The sequence below is a fragment of the Pinus tabuliformis genome, chromosome J, assembly GCF_031772625.1.
Source record: "Pinus tabuliformis cultivar Carrire ecotype Pingquan chromosome J, CPIR1, whole genome shotgun sequence".
NCBI classification, from domain to species: Eukaryota; Viridiplantae; Streptophyta; class Pinopsida; order Pinales; family Pinaceae; genus Pinus; species Pinus tabuliformis.
In genome coordinates, this window is record NC_142295.1 from 294,221,518 (window position 1) to 294,241,889 (window position 20,372).

At 37.1% G+C, this 20,372-nt stretch overlaps 2 pseudogenes; both read left to right on the plus strand.

The window, feature by feature from the left end:
- The first annotated feature begins 321 nt into the window (after positions 1 to 321).
- On the plus strand, positions 322 to 4,740 carry LOC149226924 (uncharacterized; annotated as a pseudogene).
- A 7,149-nt stretch (positions 4,741 to 11,889) lies between these two features.
- On the plus strand, positions 11,890 to 14,145 carry LOC149226925 (uncharacterized; annotated as a pseudogene).
- The last annotated feature ends 6,227 nt before the right edge of the window (positions 14,146 to 20,372 follow it).

Sequence of the window (20,372 nt, forward strand, 5' to 3'; positions counted from 1 at the left end):
TACATGATGAAGGCCAAGGTATGTGGCAAGTTCATTTGGATTTGAAGGAATATGTTGTTGCTCTAGAAGACTATAAGAGTGCGTTTTAAAGAGATCAAGTATACTTAGCAAAAAAATGAAGTTGTCTTCTCCACTAAAGATTTCATGAGAACAACATCATTTTATGCTAAGAGAAATTATATCATGTAATTTGAGGAAATTTCCAGGGGTTTAGGAGAGTTAAAGACTATATTTTAAATTCCACAGGTCACCCCTTACACCTACCCTGTGATTTGTCCATAACATAATTAGCTTATTTAATAGTAGTGAATGACCCTTATCATGGTCGAGTTGCTTGCTGCCAATGAAGTGAAGAGATCACACCATCATTGCAACAATTACAAAGATAAGAATAACAATCGTAAGAATATCTACTAAAAGTATTCTTTGGGAAATGAAGAGTTACCCAGAAATTTTTTTTTAGACCTCTATTCATTGAAGATGTAATGTGTGGCACTCTCTAAATGCCTTAAATTGTGCTGTCATTTGACATTGGAAATTACTCCAATGAGGTACAAATTCATCATGGTACAAAAAATGTATAAGCAGTGGAGTGAATTTGTGGTTGCGTAAAATGACAATGGAAACCTTGGACATGCTGACAGATTGGTAGAAAAGAGTCATGGTGATAGTGATTGGTAGAAAAGAGTCATGGTGATAGTGTTTTTAACATTTCACCAGAGTCACTTCTTTTTGATGAAACAAAACCGGTGAGAGGGCTCAATTTTCTTCCACAGTCTTCCAAATTATCTAGTAACAATGAAGTAGAGGTCCCAACCAATTGGTAGGAAAATTATTTTTCTCATATGAAAGATCTGAAACTAATTTTACTCTAGGGAACTTCTTTTGAAAATGATTTAAGTCAATTATCGAAAAATCTTGTCTGACTTTGTTGGTGGGACTTCCCTTACTAATCTACACCTTCAAATCTTCCACTAGGAAAATTGGAGCTTCTGGACCTTGGTAGAGGACGGGTCATAACATTGTGGAATGAGGATAACTACTGTCAACTTCCTCTAAATTTGTGTGAGATCAAATTAACAAAATGAAACTAGATTCAAATGGATCCAAAAGAAATAAGCCAAATAAGGGTTCTTCTAAAGGTAGTTTTGAAATGATCTAGACTTCTAACTACCCTTCCAGAAAATTTTTATGATCTACATTTTCTAGAACATCTAGATCTGACCAACTGCAGACATCTTCGATCATTTCCTAATAACTTCAAATGAATTAAACATTTGAGACATTTAGCTTTAAGCTTCTTCTCTAAGTTGAAGATGTCACCAGATTCATCCAATTAACTATTCCTGATAAAGTACCTAATGTTTGAAAGATGTAAAATCCTAAACATTGGATCCTTTATTCTTGGGTAGTCAACCAACCTAGAAAATTTGGATTTCAAAGGTTGTGATATTTTACAGGTGTTTCCTTACAACATCACCTCTCAAAGGCACCTTAAATGGCTCAACATTCCTAGCAAGGGATTGAAACAAATACTAGAATATAAGGGAGAACATATTGGTTTGAGACATCTTATTCTAGAATGCCCCAAGATAACCCAAATTCCAGATTCTCTTGGTAACCTAATTCATTTGAAACCTATCGATTTTAGATCAAGTAGGCCACATCACATCCTTGAAAGTGTTGGACAACTTAAACTCTTGAAAAAATTGGGAATCAAATGTCATATACTCTCTCATTTAACTAATGCCATAGGACATCTCAATAATATTCAGAGTCTCTTTCTAGTGGGCTTTAAAGCACTTAAAAACCTGCTTCCCAGTTTTGAAAACCTTATGAAACTAGAAACCTTGGATATATATAATGTTCCAAATATTTGGATTACTCTTGGAATTTTAGATGGTTTGAAAAGTCTAGAGGTGTTATCTTTATACTGATGTAAATAAATAATTGAGGGGTTCATTATTTCACTGTGCCAAAAAGTAAAACCACTTTAAAGTTTGAGACTGTGCAAAATGGAAGTGGAGAACTGCCTCATAATTCTAGAGCATACTTGTTGAAGTATTAAAACTCAGGAAGTCTACATTTGTAAAAACCTAGTTTGAGCAGAAATTTGTTCCACCACCTTGATAGAAGTTAACCTCAAACATGTCCTCCAATTGAGGATAATTTCAGGGTTTTCTGCTGACATGAGGCTAACTAAACTATATCTTAGAAACTTCTAAGAGTTATCTGAGGTGACGAATTTGGGAGACTTACACTTCCTAGAAACTTTGGACATAAGTGGGTGTTTAAAGTTGTTCTCTGAAGAAGGCCTTGATCTATTGAAGCAATAGAAGGTGATAGATATTTTTTCACCCATGAAGCCCTTCAAAGGAATGTAAATGGTTATAGAGATTTCCCTCTCTAGGAGAACTTAGAATAAGTGCAAATTCATTTTTCCCAAATCCTGAGTGAAGGACTGAGCCAACTACTGAAGCCTTTTTACCGAGTGGAAAAGGAAAAGGATTGGCATGGATTAGAAATTAAAATCCGTGCAAACACAAAGATGCCATGCACTGAGTTATAATATCTTTTGTTTCTTTCTTTATTGTAAATGACAGGGATGACTATGAGATTATGATGGAGCTTTATCTTCAACACAACCAAAGAAAAATGCATGTTTCTTATTATTATGTGGAGAATCCAAACCTTATCTTCTTATATATATTCTCTATTATTGTATTTTGGGTTAGCGTCATGAGAAGTGGAGATGTTACAATCATAAGGCCCATCCTAACAATGAATGATGTTCCTATGATGCCAAAAAAGGATGGGTGTATATGGTTTGTAGAGGAGAAGAATTTGAGATTTATTATGTTCGCAACATGTTTTGGAAGACAAAGGAAGCACAATGCTCCTCACTAAAATCTAAAACAACAACTTGCAACACTTTCGGGTCACAAATCACACCTTCAACTCATAATTAGTTTTTCATTATACATTGTATATGTGACCTCCGACCTGTCTGTTACATGCTGTAAAATTACTATGTGCTCCCAAGTTGTGATATCTCCACAGACCGCAAATCCTAAACGTGATCTCTCCATAGGTCACAATTCCCAAATGTGATCTCCACAAGTTGTAATTCCCAAATGTGATTTCCCTTCAGGTTTCATTCTCCCTTGTGATCTCCCACATGTCACATTCCCATATGCAGGTCGCGATTCCATGCATTAGTCGCATTTTACACTTGCGACCCCTCATGTCGCAATTATCATCTGCAACCTTCTACAATTCACAATTCCAATTTGCGATCTCCCACACATTACAATTCCTCTTACGACCTCCCTTACAATTGGAAAGTGCGACCTGACCTTGCTAATAAAACATGTGACTTCTCTTCATTTTTTATAGACAACAAAATTACTATGTGTTCCTTCTTTGTGAAATACCTCACATGATTACATTCAAAGGGACACAAAAGTTGAGAAGAAACTATAGCTTGTTTGCATTAATTAGTCAAGGGATTTCCAAACTAAAAGGAAGGAAAATGTGGAAGACTCTGAAGATCGTGGTTTGAGAGGTGGTGTGATATAATGATAGTCATCTCAGCATATCGATGCCATCTAACTATATCCATTGCATCTTCCTTGTTGCACAATATATCATTTACATACAATATATCACTCTTGACAAATTTTAGTGAGGGAGGGACACATTTGGTCCCATCAATGTACCGATAGACAAATTATGGGGCACACAGACTCAACAGTCACTGTAAATATTTGAAATTAATGGAAAGCATGAGCAGATGCCGAACAAATGATACAATCATTTGGTGTTCTAAAACAAACACATTACTAAGGTTAAAATGGAGTATGGCCTTGACCCAACCATTGGGAAAGTGATAATACAAGCTTCTCAAGAGGTTGCTGAAGGAAAGATGAAAAATCTTTTCCCTTTGGTCATTTGGCAAACTGGTAGTGGGACTAAAAGTAACATGAACAATAACAAGGTGATTTAAAATTGTGCTGCTTAAATTATTGGAAAGAAATGTGATGAAAAAATTGTACATCCAAATGACCATGTTAATATGTTGTGATCTTCTAATGATACATTTCCCACTGTTATGCACATTGTTGCAACAATGGAAGTGAACTCAAAATTCATACCAAGCCTACGACAACTTCTTTCTACATTGGAAGCTAAGAGCAATGAATTCAAGGATATAGTGAAAATTAGGCATACCTAGACACAAGATGAAACATCTCTAACTCTTGGTCAAGAGTTTAGTGGTTATGCTACACAGGATAAGGAGAAGCGAGTAACATACCTTGGATTCATATGATATGTTGAGGAAAATTGGAAATAAAGATGGCTAAATAAAAAGAAACAATCTGAAAGAAACCAGAAGATCGAAAAGGAGAATACGTTAACATTGTGGTAGGACAAGACACATAGCTATTCATTCACACATACATCCAAAAGACATATTTATTATGCACAGGATACCTACAAATGACTATGGAAGACTAAACCATCTTAAGGTTGATATGTAAGGGCTATAAATTCTTACTTATTACCATTTGTGATATTTTCTCCTTATTTCATTAAAGTGTATTTGTCTTGATGTTTTCATTGGTTGTGTGTACTTGCAGGATTGATGTTGTGGAACAGTCTCTTGTTGTACTTCTTGGATGTGTGATCTTAGACAACAAGTGCATCAAGGGCATGGCGAAGACATTATCAAGTTTTTAAAGCACTATTTATTTTACAAAAGGACATGTCAAAGCTCATTGAATCTCCTTCAACCAAATTATAAATAAGAAGAAACAAGAATGGAACATGGTATCGAGTTGGAGGCTATGCAACTATTTTTTTGGCCAACTGGAAAACTGGCTCCATGTAGCAGCCCAAGGCACTGTGTCAACCTTGATGGTAGGTGCAATAACAACCGAATAGACATTCAATACAACAAATGAACACAGAATCCTTGTTCACCAACTCGTGCAAGTCTTCATGACTTCGCAACAACATTGGCAATAAGCATTCTATGGTTTCCAAGAACCTTCTTTATTCTCCTCACAACTTCGCTTCTACTAATATGTAAATGTTTCTTATCATGATGCTAATAGCTATGCAGAGATCAATTGAGCATGGAATAGTCATTAGATAGCCATGAGGAAGGTCAAGGGTAGATGACAGATCATGGGAGAAGGTTAAAGGTCACCCTTCCAACCTATCTAAATATACCCTCATGCCTCATTTGCTAGGGAATTTTAGCACTTGAGATAGGACTAACATTAGATAACTGACTTGTGCTTAAGGAGCTAGAGGCACTCAACTCTTGGAAACTAGTAGGGTGAGCTATGGTGAGGCTAGGGTTATGATTTGGATGATGGTATAAACAATCCATGTTCCACTAATGGGCCTTGATGAAATGGTTGAATATGTACTTGAATATGCAACATGGATAATGAGAAGTTCTTCACTTTCAACATGGATTCCCATGCATCTTTATGGTGGTTGTATTGGATTTCATGTGTTTCCATCGTGTTTGTATGTGTGCATTCATGTGGGAAATATGATAATGAAATCATTATTATATTATGGGTTGCATGTGCCCTTTGAATCTTTTCTTTCTTATTCCATGTAATGTTGGTAACTTACTGTGAACTAATTTGTAATTAACCTATGACACTCTCTTATTCATGTACGTATGAGATGGTTGTAGCTTACTGATCCTTCTTTAGGCACGTTTCTTATTTTTTTGCTATTATATCTTAATATCTCATTCTGTAGGTTATCAATCATGGGTTGAACTCATTCCCATTGTCCGAGCATTTCTTTTTTGCTATCACTCTAACATGTCCACATTAGACAGTTAGGAGCGAAACTTACATGATGGAAGTCGAGACTACATAATGGGTGGGGCTTCTATCTCAAACGGTGTGAGGTCTAATTGGGACTTCATATTGGGGAGACCCCCTAGCTGTTTGTGAGACATTTCCTCCCGTCAATATATTTTTGGCACTAGAAGGAGGGTAGATGACAAGCTGACCTTGTGGAGTCTGGTTTTAAGTCTTTGATCTTGAAATGGCTCTTTCCCAAATCCTTCTCTTGGGTTGTTTTTCTAAAAGTAAAAGCATTTCAGTCCCTAAGAAGATAATCAATCTCTTGTCAAAAGGTAAGTTTGATGGTGAGGGTGAAATATTTTCATTTGAGCATGCCCTTCATTTTAGTCAAGGTTGTATCTCTAACAATGTGTGGCTTGATAGTACTATATGTGGAATTTTCACTCTTTCTTTGCCAGGTCACGTCAAAACATGGTGTAAGACCTTACCATCTGCATCTATTCATTATTTTATGTAGTTCATTGATGAGTTTTTGTCTACTTTTCAAGAGTCTAATTTTGAGGATTTATTTAAGGAAATTGATGAACACATAATAAGATCGGATGAATTAGTTGAATATTTTTCTTGGAGGTTTCTTAACATCTTCTATAACATTCCTAAAAAGATAGGGATTGGTATCATTTAATGAGAGGATTTTCTTGTCTAGTTGACCTTTCTAAGAGGGAATATAAATCTAAGTTGAAAGTTGATAGTCAACCATCAGAGGGTTCAAGTGTTATGCTCCCTAACTTAATTATTCGAACATTTTCGTTTGGTGTAAGTCAAAGACAACGTCATCTTGCGGAGGAGGAAATGGTTCCCCTTGATATCCCTTATTCTTTTCCTTCTTCATTGACAAATGAAATTGATTCTTGTCCTATATACAGATCCCTATTATTGATGAAGTAGGAAATAAGGAAATTTGGTCTGAAAAGGAGAAACATTTTATTGATATAGAAGCTCAATTAAACTCTGTTGAAGCAGAGCAAGCCCAATCTAATAATACCACCAGTAAGCTATCCTATGATGGTCATGTTAATGAAACTCAAACTAATTATACTTGTCCTTCATATTTCCATGATATGTTCTTAACTTCGACTCCTTGTCATGACCAAGGATCTGTATTGGGTGACACCGAATGTTCAATTGATTTCGTAGATAAAAAATACATGTTGATTCAATAATTCCTAAAGCTAACACTATCATGCAATATTTGAGTCTTGAACCATATTTGGTTGGAATTGATTTCTCTTCACCCGAGCCTTTTCATCTTCGATACCCTGATTTATTTGATAATTCTGCTACATCAACGACTTCTCTAAATCTTTAGATCTTTATCCTATTGGTTTTGATTACAATTAGATGCATAATGGCGTTGTCTCACAATCACAAGATGACAATATTGAATCCCTTGTTCATGATATTTTTAATCTGCAATCTTTAATAAGTGAAGAGGAAGATTCTACATCTTGAATTCAAGGGAGTCCTCCAGTCAATTCATCCACATTCTTATTCCTCGAAGAGTCTTGTGTGTTAGCTACTCAGTCTAATCAAATTAGTGGATTTAATAGTTGTCATATTGTTGAAAAGGTATTCACCAATACATCTAATTATAGTTGTTCATATTCACTTGCTGACCTCAGTATGTCACCGAAATTTGATGATTCACATTTTGAAAGTTTAGGGACTTGTTAGGAAGTTGAGGCACTTTAAACTTCCACTAATGTTTATGTCAGGTTCTTAGGATCCTAATGAGTTCCCTAGACTAGGTTATATTAGGGTTTCCTCACAAGACTCTCCTTTCAGCACTGTCTCACCAAATGAAAGCTCATTTCTAAAATATCCTGATCCAAGTGATGTGTTGTTGAGAGAATATTTTCAGCTTCTATCAGATGTTAAGCACCATTCCTTGTACTCTTATTTGTTTGACGAAGATAGTACATCAGCCATTGTTTTAAACCCTTAAGGTTCTCACCTCTCTAGTGTAAATGGTGGTCATATACAAGTTAGTGTTATCTTACATTCAAAAGATGAACAAAATAAGAATCTTTCCCATATTTCTTCTAATTGGAAATTTGCTATATGCAAGGGAATAAGTCACTTCACTCATCCCTTCCACGAGACTCATCTGGATGATTCATCCCCATCTTGGAAATTGAAAGAATATTGCTTGTTGAACAACCAGTCTATAAATGCTAGAACATCTGGTCAAACTTGCAATATATTCAATAATGATTTTGTTGTCACATTTGATGATGACCGCATGCATTCATCTATTGATCTTACAAAACCAAAAATATCTGATGATCTACCATTAAGAGTTCAAAGGCTTGTTAGGATAGTGGGGAAATTTGGCTCTTGCTGATGGTTATGTCAGGTCCTCAGGTCCTTAACAAAATCCATGAACTGGCTCAAATGAGGGTTTCTTATGAATTCTCATTTTTCAAATTTTTTTAGGGTTTTTAGGTTGGTCATTTTGAATTTCATGATAGGATTGATATCTGGATAGAAGAGTCTTATCTGGAGAATTCCTTAGCAAGAAGGTGACATTTCATCTCTCTTATGCTTGAATTAGGGTTAATAACTAATGAATACATACCGCGGAGAAATGCTTAGGGTTTATCGGGATAAAATTGTCAACTGGTTGGAAAAATATTTTTTGGCATGTTTTCCTTCCAACATGTGTGATCTTCTTGGTCTTGTGCATGCCTTACAATCAAGCGAATTTTTTTGGACAATACTTCATACTGGGGCTAAACGGTTACCTCTTTTTTTTTTTGTAGGTCAGGAACAACTGCAGTGGATGCATTGGAAGTTTTACTTCACATGACCCGATCTCCTCTCTGATTAAATTAAGGTTTTAGGTTTAGTTTAGTTATAATTTTACTTATTATGGTTTTCTTATTAACATCTACTTGTTGGGGTTTTAGGCTTAGACTAGTTAGGGTTTACTTATTATGGTTTGATTTTTAATGTGTGCTTGTTAGGGTATTAGGTTTAGGCTAGTTAGGGTTTATACATGCTTTTGTTGTATTCTCCTTATTGCAGGTAGTTTATTTTTCTTCATGACTATATGCATTTTTCTTGCATTCATCTTCTTGCATTGCTCGTGACTGCATTAGATTTAGGAATTATCTGCATAAGCATGGCATGGCTCTATGGGTTGTAGTTAGTTGATTTTTACTGAATGACATTGCATTACACTACATTTTTTTCCTGTATTGCATGTAATTTTGTCTGCTACATTGCTTCATGCATTCATTTTTTACTTACCATTATCTTCTCCTGGCATTGCAGTTACCTGGCTGTTTAACTAGAATTGCATTTATTCTCTATGTTGCATGGAACTGCATTAACTTTCACATATTCATCTAAGCCTTTTTCTCTACAAGCCCTCTGAAAACCTTGTATGTCACATAAGATTCCATGATTCTTCTTTTCACTTGCTGAAACCCTAGAAAAGCTTCTCTAGTCACTTTTCCCTAATGTTGAAACCATAATTTAATGGTTGTGTGTGGTTGTGGTACCTTCTCCAAGAGGCATCCTCTCATAGAACTAGTTATCAAAACTACGTCCCAAACATCTTTCCAATAAATCTAATCCATTAACAAGAAGAATATGGGTAACCCTAATTAATTCACGTGCCGTATATTTACAACATGAACCTTTTGTCTAGCATAGCCTTGAATATTTCAATGATATGTTTTCATAGTTCACCTCTCAGTTAGAGATGCCAATGTAGAATCGTGGCATGAAGGAAAACCTAAATCAAAAGATCTTTCAATTTTTGTAAAACAAGAAACAACCTCTCTCACCCATAAAATAAGTTGAGATCCCTCATCCACCCTGGCATAATAAACGCCTAATAAATGATGTCACTATGCAAAAAAAATAAAATCAATCAAATAAAGGGTAAAAGGGTGAGAAATGCTTCCTGCGTAGAGAGGTGATGCAAGAAACTTCACCAACATATTGAACAATCCTGCTCGCAACAAAGAAATGCTCGTGATTTCTTAAGTGACTCCACTAGGCTACTGAATAGGCTTGATGGTAGTGGAGAAACACCAAAAACTCACTTTAATTTTTTGAATACAATAAGCCCTTTATCATGTTTTCTGCATCATCATCGAAGGATTACATGTGTGAGTTCTTGTTTCAACATGAAAAAACTAACACGACCTAACTAATGAGACATAGGTAGGGCATATTTATGAAAAGTCAAGTAAATTTAAGTGGTACCTGTGATGTCTAGTTAAATACATCCTTGCATTATTAACAAGAGTCTATTTGTTGTAGGGACATAGGAAGAGATGCTGGATTCTACCAGTGGTTCGCCAAATGTTGTAGTGGGGACCCAAAATTTAGATATATAGGCTAAACATTTTGGTTGTTATTGTAGCTGCTACAACAACACCCAAATTTTTTAGTTTTTATATCTAAATTTTGGGTCCCCACTATGCTTTTTAAGGAATTCACTGATAAGGGCCTTAACCTTTTTCATTATCTCTTGAGAAATAGGACCTATAACAATTCCTTGGAAATTTTAATGGCCCAACTCTTGTCATCAAGGCTACAAGTGTTAGTATGTCCATGAGGCACACTGCCTATGCCTACCTTTTTGATGTCAACCTCGATATAGGCTTTATAGCTTTTTCCAATCATTCATTTTATAGACGATGTTTTAGCATTACCTCCCTATTTCTATAAGCAGATTAGAGAAGTTAGGGTTTTTAAGAAATTTCCAAAACCATACTTATGTGTGCCTTTTGTTCCCAGGGTGTTGAACGAGGTTGCAATCAAGCTAGGAGTTTTATTGCCATCAGAAGCATCTCATAATGAGAACATATAACTTTATGCCAACTAAGGTACTTTTGGGTATTTATGAGGACACCAATTTCAAGTCAGAGGAAAAGAAGCCTTTCATCAAGTGTTTAGAATTTCTTAGACTTGGAAGTGGTCCTGAATTTGAACATAAGTTTAAGCATGGACAAAAAGCCTTGTTCTGAAATTGTTATAATTAGGAAACTTGTAAATGCACCTACAAACGATAATGTGAATAAGTGGCTACAATATCTGTAAATCCTCGAAATTTCATTCACCTTTTCTACTAGCATCCAACTGGAAATGTTAAGACCAAGCTTATGAAAGTTGGAAAATGATTGAAATTTGGTTACAACATTAAAGTAGGACAAGGTTAAGTCAATTGAGAAAAAGATGGGAAGTTGGTATTTCTCTATCAACATTCAAACAAGGTCCTCTTTGAGTATTTATATTTAGAAAATAAGCAAGGATTAACGAGGCCGCAATCACTAGGGCTACTAAAGTTTCACCTTTGCTACTCTATGATAACAAAGATAAGGTTGCAAACAATGTGAATCAAAAAATGAAAGAATATATGCAATGATGCTACTACTGGTGTGTTCTAAGCCAATGATTAAAACTCCAAATGTGAGACATTCATACATGATGAAGGCCAAGATATGTGGTAGGTTTATTTGGAGTTGAAGGAATATGTTGCTACTCTAGAACACTATAAGAATGTGTTTCAAAGAGACCAAGTATACTTAGCACAAGTTGAAGTTGTCTTCTCTGCTAAAAATTTCATGAGAACAACTTTCTTTTATGCTAAGACAAATTATATCATGTAATTTGAGGAAATTTCCATGGGTTTAGGAAAGTTAAAGACCTTTGATCCAAATAATCCTGCACTATTCTATTTCAAATCCCATGGATCCCCCTTACACCTACCCTGTGATTTATCAACAACATAATTAGCTTGGTTAATAGTAGTGAATGAACCTTATCATAGTTGAGTTTCTTGTTGCTAATAAATAAGAGATCAGGCCATCATTGCAATAGTTACGAAGATAAGAAGAGCTACCAAGAGCGTGTTTTGGGAAATGAAGAGTTACCCAAAACAAATCCATTAAACCTCTATTCATTGAAGGTGAAATGTTCGGAACTCTCCACATGCCTCAAATTGTGTTGGCATTTGATATTCGAAATTACTCCAATGAGGTACAGATTCATCATGGTACAAAAAATGAAGAAGCAGTGGAGTGAATTTGTGGTTGCGTAGAATGAAAATGGCAATGTTGGACACACTGACAGATTGGCAACAGAGAGTCACAATGATAGTGTTTTTAACATTTCACTAGATTCACTTCTTTTTGAGGGAACATAAGCTATGATAGGGCTTAGTTTTGATCTATAGTCTTCCAAATTATCTAGTACTAATGAAGTAGGGGTCCCAACCACTTGGCAGGTAGAGTCTTTGTCTCAGATGAAAGATTTGAAATTGCTTTTACTCCAGGGCACTTCTTTTGGTAGTGATTTTAGTCAATTATTGAAGAATCTTGTCTGGCTCTATTGGTGGGACTTCCCTTACCAATTTATACCTTCAATTATTCCAATAAGAAAATTGGAGGTGATGGACCTAGGCAGAGGAAGGGTCATAACATTGTGGGATGAGGATGACTATTGTTAGCTTCCTCTGAAGTTGTGTGAGCTCAACTTAACAAATGCAAGCATCTTCAAAGGTTTCCAAAGAAATAGGCCAAATAAGGGTTATGCTAAAGGTAGTTTTTAAATGATGTAGAACCCTAATTACCCTTCCAGAAGAGCTTTTTGATCTACATTTCTTGGAAGATCTAGATTTGACCAACTGCAAAAGTCTTTGTTCATTGCCTAATAACTTTAGAGGACTTAAACATTTGATTCAATCCTCTTCTATAAGTTAAATATGTTACTAGATTCATTCAGATAAATGTTACTGATAAAGTACCTACTGTTTGAAAAATGTAAAATCCTGAACATTGGAACCAAAATTCTAGGAACATCAACCAACCTAGAACATTTGGATAAGTTATGGGTGTTGTGTTGCAACGTCACATCTTAGAGGTATCTTAAATGGATCAATGTTCATGGTAGGGGATTGAAACAACTGCCAAAAGACTTGGGAGAAGTTACTGGTTTGAGACATAACTCAAATTCCGGATTATCTTGGTAACCTAATTCATTTGAAACATGTTGATTTTAGATCAAGTAGGCTACGTCACATCCATGAAAGTGTTAGACAACTTAAACTATTGAAACAATTGGGAATCAAATGTCATAGACTCTCTCATTTGCCTAATGCCACAAGACTTCTCAATAATCTCCAAATCCTCTTTTTAGTGGGTTGTAAAGCACCTCAAGAAGTGCTTCCCAGTTTTGAAAACCTTACAAAACTAGTAACCTTGGATATATACAATGCTTGAAATTCTTTGTATTGCTCATGAAATTTTGGATGGTTTGAAAAGTATATAGGTTTTATCCTTATACGGATATAAATAACTAGTTGAGGGTTGCATTATTTCACTGTTCCAAAAAGTAGAAGCACTTGAAAGTTTGAGACTAGGCAAAATGGAAGTGGAGAACTGCTTTAGAATTCTAGAGCATACTTGTTCAAGTCTTAAAATTCTTGAATTCTACGCTTGTAAAGACCTAGTTTGGGCTGAAATTTGTTCCACCACCTTGACAAAAGTTAAACTCAAACATTCCCTCCAATTGAGGACAATTTTAGGGTTTTTTGCTGACATGAGGCTAACTAAATGTATCTCAAAAAATTCTAAGAGTAATATGAGGTGACAAATTTGGGAGACTTACACTTCGTAGAAACTTTGGACATAAGTGGGAATTTAAAGTTGTTCCCTGAAGAAGACCTTCATATTGTGAAGCAATAGAAGGTGATATATATTTTTGTCACCCATGAATCCCTTCAAAGGCAATGTAAATGGTTACAAAGATTTCCCTCTCTAGGAGAATTAAGAATAAGTGAATATTCAATTTTCCCAGATCCGAATGAAGGACCGAGCCAACTAATGAAGCCTTTTTACCAAATAGAAAACGAAAAGGATGCGTGTGGATTAGAATTTAAAATACCTACAAAACAGAGATGCCATGCATTACATTTATAATATGTTTTGTTTCTTCATGTCTTGTAAATGACTGTGATGAATATGAGATTATGTTGGAGCTTTATCTTCAACACGAGCAGAAAGCAAGGCTTGTTTATCACTGTTATGCAAAAAATGCAAATCTTATCTGCTTGCATATATTCTCTATTGTTTTATTTTAGGTTAGAATCATGAGAAGTGGAGATGTTATATTCATAAAGCCCAACCTAACAATGAATGATGTTCCTATGATTATGGAAAAAGGATAGATGTTTATGGTTCATAGGGGATAAGAATTTAATATTGATTACGTTAGAATGGTTTTTTGGTAGATGCCAGGTGTAACAACCCTTGGTTTATTTTCCATGTAAATAAAAATGAGATCAAGTTCATGTTGACGGTGCTGGACCTGCCAACATGTCAAGGGGATCTCCCCAGTAAGATTCCCAATTAGACCTCAGACCATTTGGTGTAGGAGTCCCAACAGTGGGTCATAAGGTAATGCTTTGATCGCAATGTCGCACAGAGGCAAGTAGGATAACTTTGTTAGCAGCAAAGGTGTGACTGATGTAGTGAGTCAAGGAAGGTGTATGAGAGGTTCCAACACTTTGAAGGGGGAAGGAGGTGAAGGTGAGTTCTAGGTTGAAAGGGATCAGTCCCAACTCGACTAGGAACACACAACACAAAGGACATGCACAACTTTCGGTGGAGAAGTCCACTCGGATGTGGCAGTCACATCATACAAGGTAAGATAACACATACAACACTCACGGATCAGTCTGAGACGAGTGCGACGGTTGTTATAGCAAGGTTCAAGTGAAAGGTCTGTCTAATGTCTGACAGAGAAATCGACATGAACGGTGACAACATTAACAACATATGAAACACATTAACAACAAGATTCATATAATTGCATACAAATCAGTTCATACACAAGTACGTAAGTTAAAAAACATATATCATTAAGGCAACTGGAGCAATCCAACTACAATAACAACATATGCATGAAAATGTGTTGGATCTTATTATATAAAGAAGTGTAAGTCACAATCATACAATACATCCATGTAAACTTGCTATCCCCAATAATGGAACGTTACAGCCACATCTGCCTGCTCCTCCAAAGAGATGTACTAGATCCATATATTGGAGAAGCCAAGGTGCGTTAAAATATTGTCCAAGCCTTCTTCAAGATAGTCTTAGTAGAAGCTTGGCTGACCAAAAGCCTATACAATGAGTTATGAGGGACTATTTATAGCAAAGGGTGGGGTGACCCTTGGCATTCCCCCTTTGTGACATTTCAACTACCCTCATGACTCTTCACCTACTCTATGATTGTTACATCCAACTATTGACACTCGACTTACACTTGACATGACTCAACATTACAATGCACATGTACTCATGTGAGACAACATGGCTTGAGCAAGCCTTTGCAAGAAATCACTGACACTCAGTCCGCTGTGGTGCGACCACTCTTTGACATGTTTGTGATGGTGAAACTGGTGAGCTGATGCCAAGCTTGGTTGTCCGTGATGGTGTGCATGTACCTCATGGTGACATCTTGCTGAAGCGAAATCTGGCCTCCGTTGCAACCAGGTCATTGGTTTAGCCCCTTCATCCAACTCGTCTGGTAACATGCGCATGGTCTTCTTGGGTACGGTTGAACCGACAACACACTGATGCATAATGTCTGTGTTGATCTTCAAGTGTGTGGTGGTGGTCATGCTCATCAACTTTCCGAAGTGCATGTTCAGCCCCAGTTGGAATTTCTTCTTGTCTTTGCCTTGGTGAGTGGTGTGAATGGGTTGGATTGCATGTGTGCACTCAACGATATGCATGCTACTGAATCCCTTGCATGCGATCAATAACACTGCTCACCATGACTGCTCTGTGTAAGCTACTGGGATGGATCCTTAACTTGTACGGGCGCAGTTTCCTTCGTGAGTGCATGTTGTGCCCACTACTATTCCTGTTCCTGTTGCAACTCATTCGTCTGTCTATGTAGCTTCATGTTCTTCTTGAGTTGTTGCTTTAGCACATGCAACTCCTTCTTTTTTCCTAATCTTCTACCTTCGACGATCTTCATTCTGTGTCGCCACTTCATAGCCAAAGTCTCCAAAGTTGCTTTCATTATCAATAGATCTGCTTGATCTTGCAACTTTGTTCCACCTCTGTGTTGTCAAAAACCTTCCTCTTGCATTCGCTGTATTCGGTATGTTGCCTTTAGCTGTTGTTCATGATGTTGCTCACTATGATGCTGCTACTTGATGTCCTTGTCTACGAACAACTTGATATCTTTATGGGTAGGCAAGTCCATGGACACTTGATTGACTGCATCCCCAAGTGTGATCTGAATGGTGTCTTCATCTCTGCTCTCCTGGAAACAATTGTACCTATACTGTTGAGAGGTAGATGAACACCTGGGATACCTGAAGACATGGAAACACTCACGACAAGAAATATGTCAGTTGGAAACCAAAATGAACATGAGAACTGACTTGCAACATACTTGGGTGCATGATCATGAAGGTTGCGCAATTTTGACAGGAAGGTCAGGGGACCGACTACCAAGACTGCACAAGGCACATTCTAGGCTGTTGGGAGACTGACTGACTGCTAGAACTACACAATGCACAGTCTAGTCTGGCTATTGACTGCTGGGATTGCATAATGCACAATTCCAGCTGGGAAGGACTGTTGGCCTAGGGACAGATTTGCACAATTTCTTGGGCCAAGTAGCCACTGTCCTCTAGAAATGTGCAAAATAGTCCTAGAGGCCAGTTCTGGGTAGGAATGCATAAATCTAGAGAGGAAGGTGAGCCTTCCTTTCCCAGATTGCGCAATGCAGCCTTGGTGAAGGCAGAGCCCAGGCCAAGGTTGGCCTGACTCACCGACGGGCAACTGAAAGCAAGTAAGTCAGTGAATGCATGGCGAAACTAAGTGATAGCAGAAGTGATTAACAGTGCATGCAAAACATGAATGAAAGATTCAACAAATAGATCAACATGCATGTGGGTGAGGCAATTTGCGGTTGGGCGAACATCTGTGAAAAACAGTTTAATGCATGCAACAATAGTGAGATAGCAACGAAAACTGAAACATAGCTAGGAAATGCTAGTATACATGTAAATGACAACAAGCATTCAAAGAAATCAAGCAAACAATACTCCCACCAGTGAAAAAATGAAAAGCGATAGAAATGTAGCACAAGGCATGGGAAGCAGGCTTACCCCAAAACAACTGAGCTGAATGTGCCAACTGCTCCTAAATGTGATGTGGGATGTGAGAGCTACAAGGTTGATGTGAGGAATGAGATCTGAAGCTTCCAGTTGATGATTTTTGATAACATCGAGGTTGTGATGCGCATGCGATGAATCTAGGGGAAGCGACACTTTGTGGGAGGTTTCAGAATTGCTCCTTGCATGTAACCTCCAACTGCTAAACATAGAGGATGCCAAAAGATGTTGTCACTTCTAGAGACAACCTTGGATTTCTTACAAGACTAGTGCCTGGAACATCTAGATTTGTTTGTATCATATGATTTTCAGGAAACTGGAGACATCACATACATTTTTGTACATATATATATATATATATATACACACACACACACAATAAACAACATGGGTTGGTTCATTCATATAAAGACATAAGCCATGTATTTCTGGTATTTCTTCACATATACAACTCACATAAATATATGTATAAACTAGTGGAGGCCGAGTAGTTCAAGGACCTACAACTTAGTCAGCTTTGGCAGAGCAATGAAAGAAGATCAGGAAACAGAATAGCTCATCACATAGAGCTTGAAACATCAAGAATTATACACTTATCTGAGTTAAAGATAGACATAATGGATGAAGGAGGATTGGGTGTGATGATTCATGGAGCGAAAATTTAAATATATAATCTCAAAGATCCATACATGCATGTGCATTAACGAGTTAATACAAATGAATCTGTAAGAGCATATGAAACATTTCTAGTAGCTACAATAACATGAAATCAATGAGGAAACATGAACATAATGGAATTTAAATAGAGAAGTAACATACTGTAGTACTCGAAGGAGGAATCACCACCATTTCATAGATATTCTAAAAGATGCATATCATAAAGTCATACTGTCTCGAAAATAACATGTCATTCTTCTTTAGGATTCAGAACCTTTGTGAAGTGTTTCTTCCCACTATTTATCTGGAGAGGGGAGCATTGAACAATAATTACAACAAAATATCTTAGTTGAGCCTCAGTTGTTAGATAGACTAGCTGTCTCGGCCTAGGATGGCTTTGTGGCCCAAAAATGGCTACAAAAGATTAATAGCTTCATTAAATTGTGACACATTACATGATAACAAAACAAGTTGACGATTAGATGAAAACACCAAAAAAATATCTCCATGTCAATCCCTGGGATCTCCTTTGGTTGGTCAACTGATTTTTCATGATCTTCCTTCTCTGGTACTCGGCTGGTTATGGTCACTTCTGCCTTTACTGCTTGAATCGCTCGTTGCCTAGAGCTAGGAATAGTTCAATTGTGAGTTTCATGTCATGGTACAACAACAGGGGTCATCTGAGAAGTACTTCATCTTCCCTCTGCATGGACCTCCATGTTGAATCATCAAGTCCTCTTGAGCTTCCATACATTCATTTACTCACAACAGGCCTGGGCGTGGTATAGTCAAGTTCATTTACCTTGTCTGTGTTGACCCTGTTTTCTTGTCACGAGGGGATTTACAAGGTCAACCCATGCCGACTTCTGAATTCTCCATGTCCTTCTTAAATGTCTCAGTTTCCAATCCATTGCATCTTTAAAACCTTGTATTCCATTATCGGGCAGTTATTACCCCAGGACTTGTGAATTAAAAGACCTCACAAAACAGTGCATTCCGATCCCCTTTAGCCCCTTTTGCTTTGAGCCCCTTTTCCTTCATATGATCGGGGACTATGAATAGCTGCTTAGTCCTTGGGCACTAGGGCCTTTGGGCTCCCCTCTGGGGGTCTTTTTCCTTTATTACATTTTCCAAGGCGCTCCCTGACATTTTACACTATGGGCTCTCTTTCCCGACATTTTCTTTATAATGGTCAGTTTAATATCGCCGATTGCCTATTTGTAACATGGCTATGGCCTCCGATGTGTGAGCCTGCTGATACAGGACCTTCGATATATCGGATCTATGAGATGCGATGCACTAATATGCCATTCTGCTATGAGTGTGATTTCCGATCTAGGATTTCCATGGACCTCCTATCTACGGTGTGGAATGCCCTTGATCCTTCCGATATGAGATTTGTGATATCGGTGATCGCTCCACTGCCGGTGCTTTGAAATTTGCGGTCACCGATATGCAGGATTGCTGGAACCTATGATAAGAACTGTATGCTATGCCTTGGACAACCGATCTCCGATATCAGTGATGGCTAGTTTTCTTTACCCTCCACTACTGCTACTTAGAAAATTTTCTTTTGCCTTCTAACTTTGAACGTAAAACCTTGATATTCTCTAACTTTTAATTCTGAGGTCAATATGGGGAGTTCTATATACCGTTGGAAAGCTTCTTCAGGGAAATTTCCAATGGAGAGGGTCTGATTTAGTTTTGAATGTTTCTATGTCATTGGAGGCTAGCTCCAAACGTTTCTGTTCTTTTTCCCTCTTTGTACAACTAGAACTCTAAATGTAGAAGGTGACAACATGACCTATCTCTTCACAATTATCAGAGAACAATAACTTACCTTCAGAGTCACATGGCCCCTCATCCAGGTCTTCTTCTTCACCATCCTTGGAGTGAAGATCAACAATTTTCTCACAGGAAGAAATATCTTCAATATTTTGAGTATCTTTCCTTTTAGATGCCTTCTCCTTTTTCTTCCTTTTCTTCTTATCACTGGAAACTACATCTTCTGTTTCACTACTTGAGCAACAACGTTCTTCATCCTTGAGCTATGTAGCTTTCTCCTCCATATAGACATTGAAATCTATCCAAAATTTCCTTTGTTGACTCACAATGCCTCACTTTCTCGACATCTGGTTGAGACAAACCTTTCATGATGATTTCCTTCACTTATGTATTGAAATTATTACTCTCTCCATATATCACAGATAACCAAATGTCTTCATTGACTACCATCAAGTAGGCTTCCATTCTAATCTTCCAGAGCTCATAGTCTGATCCATTTAAAAATGGAACTCCTTCTGTTGTTAGCCAAACTTGATTAGCCATTGTTTCCCTTTGATCTACCTTCTATAGATTAAGCTATTCCTGAAGGAACCTTGCTCTGATACCAATTGTTGGAAATAATGTTAATACTGAGAGGGGGGTGAATCAGTATTAATGCTAATTTTAACTTTTATGCCAATTTATCTTTACTCATTCAAATTTGGCATCCATTATATGAGATAAACCATTAACAAACCATAACAACAACCATATCAACCAATACATGCATACACATCATGAACAACAAACACATGAGACATAAAGGTTTAATGTGGAAACCCTTTTGGGAAAAAGCCACCAAAGCTTGTTATTGTTATTGATGTAAAAGTTAGAGCACC